General features: G+C 33.6%; 2 long non-coding RNA genes across 2 annotated transcripts; one reads left to right on the top strand and one right to left on the bottom strand.

Annotated features, from left to right (window-relative positions):
• The first annotated feature begins 2,829 nt into the window (after positions 1-2,829).
• On the top strand, positions 2,830-9,183 carry LOC126878947 (uncharacterized). Its single transcript, XR_007695898.1, has 3 exons — positions 2,830-2,863; positions 7,407-7,804; positions 7,957-9,183. It is a non-coding gene; the product is annotated as an uncharacterized LOC126878947 (long non-coding RNA).
• Positions 9,184-10,756: 1,573 nt separating this feature from the next.
• On the bottom strand, positions 10,757-14,587 carry LOC126878959 (uncharacterized). Its single transcript, XR_007695907.1, has 2 exons — positions 14,429-14,587; positions 10,757-10,821 (listed from the first exon to the last, which is right to left on the bottom strand). It is a non-coding gene; the product is annotated as an uncharacterized LOC126878959 (long non-coding RNA).
• Between the last annotated feature and the right edge of the window lie 957 nt (positions 14,588-15,544).

The raw sequence follows: 15,544 nt of genomic DNA on the forward strand, positions 1-15,544 counted from the left end.
TCCAATTTGCTGTTCTTCTATTAACCGTATTATGTCTACAGGTATTTGGTCAGGACCTGTTACCTTGTTGTTCTTTGTTCGCTTTATCGCCTCTAATACCTCATCTTCTGTTATGTCTTGGCCGTTGTCGAACTTATTTTGCCGTTTTTATCCAGCAGTATGTTTGATTTTTCCTTAATATTAGTGCCTGTTATTTCTCTAATTTTCTTATGAATGTTGAAGTTATCATGTTTCTCTACCAACTGTTCAATCTCTGCGCATCTGTCATTAAACCATCTTTCCTTTACCTCTCTGATCTTTCTCCTTATTTCTGTGTGTATAATATTATACATGTTTTTGTCTTTGGTTTTATAAGATCGCCTTGCTTCCATGAGATCTAGAATCTCCTCGGTCATCCATTCATTTTTATTCTTAACTAGTTTAGGTGTTAGTGATGTCTCACATGTGCGGATAAGCATCTTTTAACATGTGCCATTTCCTGTTCGCATCTTCAGTAGAAATAATTTCTATTTTGGTGAGCTCTTCTTTAATTTTTAGTGTGACTTGCTCTTTTGTTGATGGATCTCTTAAACGAGATATTGGTATCGTCTCTACTTTAGTTTTAACCACAGTCTTCTTTAGATTAATTCTAAACCTTCCTACAACTGGGTTGTGATCTGATCTCACATCAGCTCCAGGGTATGATTTTACTGATTTTATGGAATTTCGGTATCGTTTGCAGATGAAAAGGTAGTCAATTTGGTTTCTGATGACGTTATGTTGGTTGTCTGCTGGTGATTTCCATGTATAGAGTCTCCTGATCGGCAGATCATAATAAGTATTCGTGACAATAAAATCGGTATCTTGGCAGAATTGAGCCAATCTTTCTCCTCTCTCGTTACGAGTGCCCAGTGCAAAGTTTGCACTGGGCAAATGATATTGCCAATTATATCACAAATGATATTGCCCATATTTATGAGTTGCGTTCCTGGGACGACTTTACTGAAAGATAGTTCATTCGATTACATGAAATCAACCCCAACCCAAGAATATCCGTCACAAAAATATCATAGCATGTAACCTGTCTTTAACAGGACAACCAAATCAACGGTGACAGTAAAATTCTCGCGTCAAATTTACTATCGAATTTCTAACGCAAGATTCACTTATTCGCTTAATGTCACCGTTGCATTTGGTTGTCTGTTTAAAGACAGATCACATGCGATGATATTTTTGTGACGGGTATTCTTGGGTTGGGGTTGATTTCATGTAATCGAATGAACTATCTTTCAGTAAAGTCGTCCCAGGAACGCAACTCATAAATATTGGCAATATAATTTAAAGTCTTCTATTTTAAAATGTATAATATAGATACAATGAGCACGTAAAGGTTGGAATAAATTAGTTTTCTCGAGAATGGATCATTTTGGAAATAAATCCCGAAACAGGTCAATTTTTATTTTTAAATTACGACTGTTTGGCATATATATCATACTAGTGACGTCGCCCATCTGGGCGTGGTGACGTCATCGATGATTTTTTTAAATGAGAATAGTGGTCGTGTGATAGCTCATTTAAAATTTAATTCAATTCTCTATCCATTAGTATAAACATTACCATAATTATTTATACAGGGTGTCCAAAAAAAATGTAATTAAATTTATTGACATAAAAAGAAGAATCTATGTAATTTATTTAATTCAAAATACATTTTACTGCTCTTAGAAAACAGAAAATAATGTTTATTTAAAAAATAATCATTGCTTTTCGCTTAAATTAAATGTTCATTCTGTCAAGAGGCAGCTAGGTGGCTGCTTTAATATTGAATTTAAGCAAAAAACAATATTTCTTTGTCAAATAAACATTTTGTCGTGTTTTCTAATAGCAGTAAAATGTATTTTGAATTAAATAAATTGCATACATATTATTCTTCTTTTTATATCAATACCCTAATAGCACACGACGTCCTTTGGACGTCCAAAATAGGTCTATTTTTGGTCCTTACGTCCATGGACTATAAACGGACGTCCTTTGGACGTCCCATGTTGGACGTCCTTCGGAAGGAATAAATATGGACGTCCTTTGGACGTCCGACGTTGGACGTCCTTCGGACGGAATAAATATGGACGTCCTTTGGACGTCAGACGTTGAACGTCCTTTGGACGTCCATACTGGACGAAATACGGACGTTTTATGAACGCTTATATATTTTATATTGGACACATTATACCAATTACGGGATCAAATAGCAAAATAATTCAATAAAATATTAACTTACGCGTTAACTTTACGTTAATGAAATACAGTCAAACCTGTCAGTAACGGCCACTAAAATGAAAGAACTATTGGCCGATATAGAAAGGTTTTGCCAGTTATTGCCAGTTTTTGTAGTCTAGATATTATTATACAGTAAAACTTGTGTTACTGGCCACCTGATAAAATCGGCCACCTGTACTAACGGCCAGTTTAAAAATTCCCCAAACCAATTATATCTAGACTACAAAAACTGGCAATACCGGTCACCTTTCTATATCGGCCAATAGCTTTTTCATTTTTAGTGGCCGTTACTGACAGGTTTTACTGTAATTGGTTTGGGGAATTTTTAAACTGGTCGTTAGTACAGGTGGCCGGTGTTTGCAGGGGGCCGGTAATACAGGTTTTACTGTAGTTTAAATCGAAAAGATTAAATCTTAATTCAAAATTGTATATACAATTATTACAATTATAAACTATATAGTTTAATATCCAAAACATGTTTTTGATTTTATGTAATGTAATGAAAATCTTATTTGTAAATTATTGGTTACAATGTTTAACAATAGGAAATATTCAAGAATAAATAAAATAAATGTTTAATCCTAACAACACAAAACATTCCAGGAATGTAGGTACTACCGTTCTATTCCGTGAACATCTATCTGATTAAATTATGGGTGGAAAGTTACCACAAGATATTCTATGAACATAGTACAATGTCTTCCTGGAGGGGTAAAATTTTCCATTACAAGATTTTAAGAGAGGCAATTTGCGTTCATTTTCAAATTTGCCGCGCGAGTATCTATGTAGCGTCGCGTGGTCATTGGTCATCACATTTCATATATTTATTTCATTTTCATGGATAACCGATAACCTAAAAATTTAGTAAAAATTTTGATTGGAAAAAAATGCATCGATAAGGGGGTGTGGGAAATGGAAATTAGTGGCTTTTTTGCTGTACTGTCTGCTAGTTTTTGCTCTGGGCTCTGGCTGGATCTCTTGTTTAAACAATTTTGTAAGTATTATAAAATCCGTTTTCAATTTTCTTTATTCTTTATGAAACGAATCATTTATGCATGCATATTATTACCTGTAAATAGTACCTATTTCTTTTGATTTTTAATTGTAAAGAATAGAAAAATTACCGTTCATTTTAATTTTTTTTAGAATCAGCTGAAAGTGGTCTACAAAAAAAAAACAAGGAGGAAATGTATAGCCTTGTGGCTATGAAAGGCAAAAGAGAGATATAAAAAGTGTATTGGCTAGTTGGAAGAAAGTCCACATTGTCCATGCATAATAAGTTATTACTTTATCAACAAATATCAAGAAGATAGCAGGAATAAGTCATGAGCAGCAACTTCATAAGTTCAAGAATATTGAGGAAATCCAGCTCTTCGATACTACTGGGCAAACTAGAAGATTGAAGAGGACAAAGCCTTTTGAACTAGTTTGAGTGATAGGTGATAGTGAAAAACGGAGCATAGTGCTTGTGTGTTGTGCCTGTGTATGTTAGAATAGTGCACGATCTTGTTAGATTAGATAAGAGACGCTATGGGGTAAGCTCTTCATTTTAAGAAACAGTAGTAATTTAGGTTAAATTAAAATTGCTCATTGGTCAGTTATGACCAGATTGTTTTTTTATGTTTGGCAAAAAGGGCTTAAGTCAGAATTGCACATTGATAATGGTTTGATGATTTCTGGACCAGAAAACAACTGTTGTAGATGTAAACTGTATGTACAGTAGAATCTACTACAGTACTGTAGAAATCATCAAAACATTATCGATGTGCAATTCTCACTTAAGCCCTTTTTCCCAAACATCAGAGAATTGTAATGTACAATAATTCTCCTTCTGCTTTTTCATGAATTTTGTAGGAGACGAAAAACCATTTTTAGGATCATCTGCTTTCACATGTAAATTTTGACATGTTTTGTAGTAAATAGATAGTTGAATTTACTACAAAACATGTTAAAAAATATATGAAAACAGGAGGTGACTATAAAAAAAGTTTTTAGTCTCTCTTACAAAACTCATGAAAAACAAATCGGAGATATGTCACATCAGTGACTATATCCAGGGAATGTCTAAAAAATATACTTTGATGTCCCAAGAACCAAATATAACCTACAGTCCATCTAATTTACTTACTGTTGCACGTCATTATCTACGCCAGAGATCTAAGTTGACATAGTTGCCAAAGTATAAAAAGATCCTGAATCCATTTTAAATCAAATATATCACATAATTATTGTAAACGTGGATTATACAACAAAACAAATTAATATTCAATGTAAATAAGTAAAAACTTAAGAAATAGAGAACAAGAATTAAGTTATAATCTTTTAAGATTTGCAGTGCAAGCGTTTTTGCACTGCATTGTTAATAATTAAAAACCGGCTCCGAACTCTTGGCAAAAAGCCGGTAGGTTTCTTTGTATAAGTATGTCTACAATAACAACTAAAAAAGTTGTCAGATACCTCGATTATTCCAAGTCATTATAAAATGAGGTGAAATTTATATTTTTATAGTAGAGGATCTTCTTATAGTAAAGTAAATAATAAAAACAGTAAATATAATAAATAAAACAGATACTTATAGCACCGAACAACCCGAAGGTGCACTTCAATAAATTTCATTGTTTAGCTGTCAGACAGATTCTGTGACCTTGCGCCATTTTATCGGTCCAAGTGGTCAGATCCGGCTTTGCTTAAATATATGTTGCAGCACCGGTCTTGATTTTTCAAATAAGTGTAGCAAATAAAATGTATTTATTTTAAACTTATTTAACATATAATTTCAATTATATGCTAATCTATACTAATCTATTTTTAATTGTGCTCTGTGATAAATAATTAAGATATTATGCTGGATATTTGTTAATAAATTATTTATTAGTTTATATGTTGTTTCATTAAATTTAAAACAGTTAAATGGAAAAATTGCAATACCCAAAATGGCCATACGAATAATTATTGTGTATTTTTAAAACTATAAAATAAATCTAAAAAACGACCTAAAACTACGTTTTTGATATCACGTATTTAAAATGTGATAAAAATGACATCAATTATGGTGGAACAAATTCACGTGACTTTCGACGTCGAAAAAACGTGATAAACTGTTTGAGCAAACTTGACGTACTTCAGGAAGTATGTCAAAGTGACATCACAATTGCAGTTTTTTTGAAATTCTAAAAATCTGTGCTCTCACTATCAGTCTAGTTTGATAAAATTTTTTGTATTGAGTTGTCTAACTTGTTTGTACTTTATTTAAAATTAAAATTTTTCATTATTATCCACAATGAACACTCAGGATGTGACGTCACTAACTGTCACTTTCAGTTTGCTCAAACCAGTTTGATCAAATTATTTGATGGTGGGACGCGGTCTTAAAACTGGTATTTTCGCACTTTTAAAAATCGATAAAAATCTACAGCAAATAAATAAATAAAGTATGAATTGATAATTAAAAACGATCTAATAGTTTATATCGTAACGCATCAGAGGAGTATGTAGAGGTGTATTTCCTACTATAAATACGTTATACAAAGTGAAGTATAATTTAGCGTATAGTTAGAATATGTTCTTTACCTGAATGTCATAACATCAAAATAGGTATAGTTTTCAAAATATATAAATAAGTGGCCTCATATCAAAGACGGACATGTGTAAAAAATAATAAAAATTTAGTTAGTAGTGGTTTCTCATAGAATTTTTCCTGTTCTTTTCAACGGTGATAATAGTTTCCTTCAAATACGGATGCAAATACGTTATTTTTAGCTTCAAAGTTGAATGCTTGTTTCAAAAACGGACTCCTGTTATGAAGGTTTATTTCAAAAACAGACATCTCCCCAACAGCCCAATGAGAATGCTGTATTGTGATCACATGACTGCGAAATCAACTAAAACTATAGGAAGTGAGATTTACATTGTATAAAAAAACCCATTTATCTCAATTTTTCTCCAATGATAGATGTCCGCCTTTGATATGAGGCCACTCAAATATGTTATACATAGCTAGATAATTTTCAATATTATTTTTATTACCAGACTTGAAAATTGGTGTTAAATAACTAGTTTTACAAAAATCAGGAAAGATGCCAGTACTCAATGAGGAATTAAATAAGTAGTGGATAGTTGATGGGCGTCGAAAAGTTAATAAAATAATTTTTTTGGTAAAATTGTGGCTTATTTCCCATTGAAAATAGTTGATTAGGTAAAGTTTCATAGTTAACACCAAATTTTCAAGTACCTACCCTAATAGCACACGACGTCCTTTGGACGTCCAAAATAGGTCCATTTTTGGTCCTTACGTCCATGGACTATAAACGGACGTCCTTTGGACGTCCCATGTTGGACGTCCTTCGGAAGGAATAAATATGGACGTCCTAGGGACGTCCGACGTTGGACGTCCTTCGGACGGAATAAATATGGACGTCCTTTGGACGTCCGACGTTGAACGTCCTTTGGACGTCCATACTGGACGAAATACGGACGTTTTATGAACGCTTATATATTATATTGGACACATTATACCTACCAATTAACGGGATCAAATAGCAAAATAATTCAATAAAATATTAACTTAGGCGTTAACTTTACGTTAATGAAATACAGTCAAACCTGTCAGTAACGGCCACTAAAATGAAAGAACTATTGGCCGATATAGAAAGGTGGCCGTTATTGCCAGTTTTTGTAGTCTAGATATACAGTAAAACTTGTGTTACTGGCCACCTGTACTAACGGCCAGTTTAAAAATTCCCCAAACCAATTATATCTAGACTACAAAAACTGGCAATACCGGTCACCTTTCTATATCGGCCAATAGCTTTTTCATTTTTAGTGGCCGTTACTGACAAGTTTTACTGTAATTGGTTTGGGGAATTTTTAAACTGGCCGTTAGTACAGGTGGCCGGTGTTTGCAGGGGGCCGGTAACACAGGTTTTACTGTAGTTTAAATCGAAAAGATTAAATCTTAATTCAAAATTGTATATACAATTATTACAATTATAAACTATAGTTTAATATCCAAAACATGTTTTTGATTTTATGTAATGTAAAGAAAATCTTATTTGTAAATTATTGGTTACAATGTTTAACAATAGGAAATATTCAAGAATAAATAAAATAAAAGTTTAATCCTAACAACACAAAACATTCCAGGAATGTAGGTAGGTACTACCGTTCTATTCCGTGAACATCTATCTGATTAAATTATGGGTGGAAAGTTACCACAAGATATTCTATGTACAATGTCTTCCTGGAGGGGTAAAATTTTCCATTACAAGATTTTAAGAGAGGCCATTTACTGTTCAATTTGCGTTCATTTTCAAATTTGCCGCGCGAATATCTATGTAGCGTCGCGTGGTCATTGGTCATCACATTTCATATAATTTCATTTTCGTAAGATAACCGATAACCTAAAAATTTAGTAAAAATTTTGATTGGAAAAAAATGCATCGATAAGGGGGTGTGGGAATGTGGGAAATGGAAATTAGTGGCTTTTTTGCTGTACTGTGTGCTAGTTTTTGCTCTGGGCTCTGGCTGGATCTCTTGTTTAAACAATTTTGTAAGTATTATAAAATCCGTTTTCAATTTTCTTTATTCTTTATGAAACGAATCATTTATGCATGCATATTATTACCTGTAAATAGTATCTATATCTTTTGATTTTTAATTGTAAAGAATAGAAAAATTACCGTTCATTTTAATTTTTTTTAGAATCAGCTGAAAGTGGTCTACAAAAAAAAACAAGAAGGAAATGTATAGCCTTGTGGCTATGAAAGGCAAAAGAGAGATATAAAAAGTGTATTGGCTAGTTGGAAGAAAGTCCACATTGTCCATGCATAATAAGTTATTACTTTATCAACAAATATCAAGAAGATAGCAGGAAGTCACGAGCAACACGAGCAATTGAACAACTTCATAAGTTCAAGAATATCGAGGAAATCCAGCTCCTCGATACTACTGGGCAAACTAGAAGATTGAAGAGGACAAAGCCTTTTGAACTAGTTTGAGTGATAGGTGATAGTGAAAAACGGAGCATAGTGCTTGTGTGCTGTGCCTGTGTATGTTAGAATAGTTCACGATCTTGTTAGATTAGATAAGAGACGCTATGGGGTAAGCTCTTCATTTTAAGAAACAGTAGTCATTTAGGTTAAATTAAAATTGCTCCTTGGTCAGTTATGACCAGATTGTTTTTTTATGTTTGGCAAAAAGGACTTAAGTCAGAATTGCACATTGATAATGTTTTGATGATTTCTGGAGCAGAAAAAAACTGTTGTAGATGTAAACTGTATGTACAGTAGAATCTACTACAGTACTGTAGAAATCATCAAAACATTATCGATGTGCAATTCTGACTTAAGCCCTTTTTCCCAAACATCAGAGAATTGTAATGTACAATAATTCTCCTATCTGCTTTTTCATGAATTTTGTAGGAGACGAAAAACCATTTTTAGGATCATCTGCTTTCACATGTAAATTTTGACATGTTTTGTAGTAAATAGATAGTTGAATTTACTACAAAACATGTCAAAAAATATATGAAAACAGGAGGTGACTATAAAAAAAGTTTTTAGTCTCTCTTACAAGACTCATGAAAAAACAAATCGGAGGTATGTCACATCTGTGACTATATCCAGGGAATGTCTAAAAAATATACTTTGATGTCCCAAGAACCAAATATAACCTACAGTCCATCTAATTTACTTACTGTTGCACGTCATTATCTACGCCAGAGATCTAAGTTGGCATAGTTGCCAAAGTATAAAAAGATCCTGAATCCATTTTAAATCAAATATATCACATAATTATTGTAAACGTGGATTATACAACAAAACAAATTAATATTCAATGTAAATAAGTAAAAACTTAAGAAATAGAGAACAAGAATTAAGTTATAATCTTTTAAGATTTGCAGTGCAAGCGTTTTTGCACTGCATTGTTAATAATTAAAAACCGGCTCCGAACTCTTGGCAAAAAGCCGGTAGGTTTCTTTGTATAAGTATGTCTACAATAACAACTAAAAAAGTTGTCAGATACCACGATGATTATTCCAAGTCGTTATAAAATTAGGTGAAATTTATATTTTTATAGTAGAGGATCTTTTTATAGTAAAGTAAATAATAAAGACAGTAAATATATGTCGTATCATCACCACAACTGTCAAATAAATGTTACCAATTTATTCTAAAATGTCACCTTCGTTCGATTACAGTTACAGTGTGATCCGAACAAATCTGCTTCATAAAAACGCTTTATAATCCATTTATACAAATTAAATGAAACATATTATTGTGTATTTCTTTAGGTTAACATTAATAGAAATCTTCAAATATTATTTCTACGCGTATATAATAAAATATGTCTACAGTCTGTATTTCCAGTGTACTCAGCAAAGTGATTCTAAAAAAGAACACACCTACCGCCTAAATATGTTGTGTTGGTATCATGCGACCTCACAGACTACGACGCGGATGACGCACAACAGTTAGTAAATTAGACGAAGTATGTAGATATATACAGGGTGTAACAAAAATACAGGTCATAAATTTAATCACATATTCTGGGACCAAAAATAGTTTGATTGGACCTAACTTACCTTAGTACAAATGTGCACACAAGAAAAGTTGCAGCCCTTTGGCTGCAACTATCTTACGAAAAAACTATAGTAAAATTTGGACACCCCATAAAAATTTTATGGGGGTTTTGTTCCTTTAAACCCCCCCAAACTTTTGTGCACGTTTCAATTTAATTATTATTGTAGTACCATTTAAACACAACGTTTTAAAAACTTTTTTGCCTCTTATTGCTTTTTCGAAAAGTCAATTTTTATCGAAATATTTTGAATATTTGTCAAATCCACCACATATTTGTATATGGTTAAGTACGATTATGGAGACTTGGTAATAATATGCAGACTTATTTATGCTTTACATTTTTAGGTATATTTTGAACCATATTAAAAAAGAAGCCAGATCTCGATAAAATGTGCCTTATCGAAAAAATACAAAGAGGCAAAAAAGTTTTAAAAACATTCTGTTTAACTAATGGTACCTCAGTAATAGTTTAATTGGAACGTACACAAACATTTGGGGGGTTTAAAGGAACAAAACCCCCATAAAATTTTTATGTAGACATGTTAAAAAAGAAGTCGCAACTCGATAAAAACTGCCTTATCTGAAAAATACTAAGAAACACAAATATTGAATTTAACTAATGGTACCTACCACAATAATAAAATTGAATTGGAACGTACACAAAAGTTTGGGAGGATCTAAGGGATCAAAACCCCCATAAAATTTTTATGGGGTGCACAAATTTCACCATAATTTTTGTTTAAGATATTCCTGCCATAATACTGCCACATGTCCATTTTCAATAAAAAATCGCTAATAGTTTTCGATATAATCGAAAAAATCGATTTTCATTTTGTAATTTCAAAGGGCTGTAACTTTTTTTATGTGCATATTTGTACTAAGGTAAGTTAGGTTCATTCGAACTATTTTTGGTCCCAGAATATGTGATTTAATTTATGACCTGTATTTTTGTTACACCCTGTATATACAGCCGATTACGCACCACCTTAAAAATTGGGCATTTTTGATGTCTCGAATTTCCTAACCTGTTGTTGCATCTAAGTGATTTTTTTATAATATTCTAGCCTAGGCCCTAGGCTATAGGTTAAGTACCTCCTTATGCTTGTCATGCACGGGGAGCTATACTGTAATATATATTATATCACATCGCTCTCTATAGTAATGAGTGAGCCTGTACATACGGAACCATTTGTTTCCTGTCTGCAGGCTCACTCATTACTATAGAGAGCGATATGATATAATGTACATATATTACAACTTATATATTACAGCTCCCTGTGCGTGACAAGCTTAAGGAGGTAACCTATAGCCTAGGCTATAATATTATAAAAAAATCACTTAGATGAAACAACAGGTTTAGGAAATACGAGACATCAAAAATACCCCATATTTAAGGTGGTGCGTTAATTTCTTGGAGAAGTGTATTGTAATTTAATGTAAATAATGTAATATCCAATAATTGTAATTTAATATAAGATGTAATATAAGTTCCTTAAAAAATATATTTTTTATTTCCCACGAGTTCGGCAGCAAGACATTGGACCAAACTAAGACGTCCTATGAAGGCCCAATTGACGTCCACCGAACGTCCCTTCGGATGTTAAGTGGACCTCCATTGGACGTTTGGCAACGTGGCATTTGGACCAAAATTGGACGTCCTGTTAATGTCCAATTCACGTCCCCTAGGACGTCCGGTTAAGGTCCAATTTACTTCCGATTAAGGTCCAATTTACGTCCGATTAAGGTCCCATTTACGTCCGATTAAGGTCCAATTTACGTCCTATTAAGGTCCAATTTACGTCCGATTAAGGTTCAATTTACGTCTGATTAAGGTCCAATTTACGTCCGATTAAGGTCCCATTTACGTCCGATTAAGGTCCAATTTACGTCCTATTAAGGTCCAATTTACGTCCGGTTAAGGTCCAATTTACGTCCGATTAAGGTCCCATTTACGTCCCATTAAGGTCCAATTTACGTCCTATTAAGGTCCAATTTACGTCCGATTAAGGTCCGATTAAGGTCCAATTTATGTCCTATTAAGGTCCAATTTACGTCTGATTAAGGTCCAATTTACGTCCGATTAAGGTCCAATTTACGTCCCCTAGGACGTCCGATCAAGGTCCAAATTACGTCCGATTAAGGTCCAATATACGTCCCCTCGGACCTTAGATGGACGTCCAATGGACGTTCGGTAGCGCGACATTTGGACCAAAATAGGACGTATAAAGGACGTTCCTCGGACGAAAACGGACGTCCAATGGACGTCCCTAAAGTCCGTGAAGGACGTCCAATGGACGTCCATTGGACGTCCTTGTGCTATTAGGGTACCCATTTAAGTACATGCAAGTACATACACATTTATAAAAACATTGTGAATTTAAAAATGCTTACCTTGATTCGTCTTTTGGAAAACGGAAAAAACTATAGCTGCAATTTGATACCGTGTTTTTACAGTTGATCGCTGCACAGATTGAATTCGAACTGCCTTTCTTTTTGTCCATATCCATAATTATTATTGCACAAAAACAAAATCACCGAACAGAACAACACAAAATCAAAGTAACCCCGAAACAAGCGTGATCTGACAACAACAATCACAAATTGATCGTGTCAGCAGCGGACCTGTGGACCGAAAAAATGGCCGACGGCCGTGCGCAAACCAGATGCGCGAACTCTTCCCGCCGAGTCGACTGTGCCTTCGGGTTGTTCGGTGCTTATAGTAAAGAATATAAACAAATATGAAGTGTCATCACCGCAACTGTCAAATAAATGTTACCAATTTATTCTAAAATGTCACCTTCGTTCGATTACAGTTACAGTGTGATCCGAACAAATCTGCTTCATAAAAACGCTTTATAATCCATTTATACAAATTAAATGAAACATATTATTGTGTATTTCTTTAGGTTAACATTAATAGAAATCTTCAAATATTATTTCTACGCGTATATAATAAAATATGTCTAGTGGCTGTAATTCCAGTGTACTCGGCAAAGTGATTCTAAAAAAGAACACACCTACAGCCTAAATATTTCATGTTGGTATCATGCGACATCACAGGCTATGACGCGGATGACGTGCAACAGTTAGTAAATTAGATGAAGTATGTAGATATATACAGGGTGTAACAAAAATTCAGGTCATAAATTTAATCACATATTCTGGGACCAAAAATAATTTGATTGGACCTAACTTACCTTAGTACAAATGTGCACACAAGAAAAGTTACAGCCCTTTGAAGTTATATATTATATATATAATAGCACTAAGCTTGAAAAGTTTGTTTTTTTTTCTTCATTTTCACGTTTCTTTATGTACTGAGATCTTCTCTGGCTTGATATGTGATTTTTCTCCATTCCTTCCTGTTATTCATTTTTCTTTTCTGACCCTGTAGCACCATTCTTTCCAAATCTTTTTCGACCTCTTGCTTCCATCTATTTTTCGGCCTTCCTCTTCTCTTTCTTGAAGCTGTAGTGTAGTTTAGTACCCTTTTTGGAGTCCTCGTGTTTGGCATCCTTTCAATGTGACCTCGCCATCTAAGTCTCTGTGCCTTTATCACTCATTTGAAGTTACAAGATGAAGTGATTTTTTCCAATATATCGAAAACTATTAGAGATTTTTTATTGAAAATGGACATGTGGCATTATTATGGCAGCAGTATCTTACGAAAAAACTATAGTAAAATTTGGACACCCCATAAAAATTTTATGGGGGTTTTGTTCCTTTAACCCCCCCCCCCCCCCCCAAACTTTTGTGCTTGTTTCAATTTAATTCTTATTGTAGTACCATTTAAACACAACGTTTTAAAACTTTTTGCCTCTTATTGCTTTTTCGAAAAGTCAATTTTTATCGAAATATTTTGAATATTTGTCAAATCCACCACATATTTGTATATGGTTAAGTACGATTATGGAGACTTGGTAATAATATGCAGACTTATTTATGCTTTACATTTTTAGGTATATTTTGAACCATAGTAAAAAAGAAGCCAGATCTCGATAAAACGTGCCTTATCGAAAAAATACAAAGAGGCAAAAAAGTTTTAAAAACATTCTGTTTAACTAATGGTACCTCAGAAATAGTTTAATTGGAACGTACACAAACATTTGGGGGGTTTAAAGGAACAAAACCCCCATAAAATTTTTATGTAGACATGTTAAAAAAGAAGTCGCAACTCGATAAAAACTGCCTTATCTGAAAAATACTAAGAAAAAATATTGAATTTAACTAATGGTACCACAATAATAAAATTGAATTGGAACGTACACAAAAGTTTGGGAGGATCTAAGGGATAAAAACCCCCATAAAATTTGTATGGGGTGCACAAATTTCACCATAATTTTTCTTTAAGATATTCCTGCCATAATAATGCCACATGTCCATTTTCAATAAAAAATCGCTAATAGTTTTCGATATAATCGAAAAAATCGATTTTCATTTTGTAATTTCAAAGGGCTGTAACTTTTTTTATGTGCATATTTGTACTAAGGTAAGCTAGGTTCATTCGAACTATTTTTGGTCCCAGAATATGTGATTTAATTTATGACCTGTATTTTTGTTACACCCTGTATATACAGCCCATTACGCACCACCTTAAAAATTGGGCATTTTTGATGTCTCGAATTTCCTAAACATGTTGTTGCATCTAAGTGATTTTTTTATAATATTCTAGCCTAGGCCCTAGGCTATAGGTTAAGTACCTCCTTATGCTTGTCATGCACGGGGAGCTATACTGTAATATATATTATATCACATCGCTCTCTATAGTAATGAGTGAGCCTGCACATACGGAACCATTTGTTTCCTGTCTGCAGGCTCACTCATTACTATAGAGAGCGATATGATATAATGTACATATATTACAACTTATATATTACAGCTCCCTGTGCGTGACAAGCTTAAGGAGGTAACCTATAGCCTAGGCTATAATATTATAAAAAAATCACTTAGATGAAACAACAGGTTTAGGAAATACGAGACATCAAAAATACCCCATATTTAAGGTGGTGCGTTAATTTCTTGGAGAAGTGTATTGTAATTTAATGTAAATAATGTAATATCCAATAATTGTAATTTAATATAAGATGTAATATAAGTTCCTTAAAAAATATATTTTTTATTTCCCACAACATTAGATGGATGTTCGGCAACAAGACATTGGACCAAACTGGGACGTCCTATGAAGGCCCAATTGACGTCCACTGAACGTCCATTCGGATGTTAAGTGGACCTCCATTGGACGTTTGGCAACGTAGCATTTGGACCAAAATTGGACGTCCTGTTAAGGTCCAATTCACGTCCCCTAGGACGTCCGGTTAAGGTCCAATTTACTTCCGATTAAGGTCCAATTTACGTCCGATTAAGGTCCCATTTACGTCCGATGAAGGTCCAATTTATGTCCTATTAAGGTCCAATTTACGTCCGATTAAGGTCCAATTTACGTCCGATTAAGGTCCAATTTATGTCCTATTAAGGTCCAATTTACGTCCAATTAAGGTCCAATTTACGTCCGATTAAGGTCCAATTTACGTCCGGTTATGGTCCAATTTACGTCCGATTAAGGTCCAATTTATGTCCCATTAAGGTCCAATTTACGTCCAATTAAGGTCCAATTTACTTCCGATTAAGGTCCAATTTACGTCCGATTAAGGTCCAATTTACGTCCCCTAGGACGTCCGATTAAGGTCCAAATTACGTCCGATTAAGGT

This window comes from Diabrotica virgifera, chromosome 1 (genome assembly GCF_917563875.1).
Source record: "Diabrotica virgifera virgifera chromosome 1, PGI_DIABVI_V3a".
Taxonomy (NCBI): Eukaryota; Metazoa; Arthropoda; class Insecta; order Coleoptera; family Chrysomelidae; genus Diabrotica; species Diabrotica virgifera.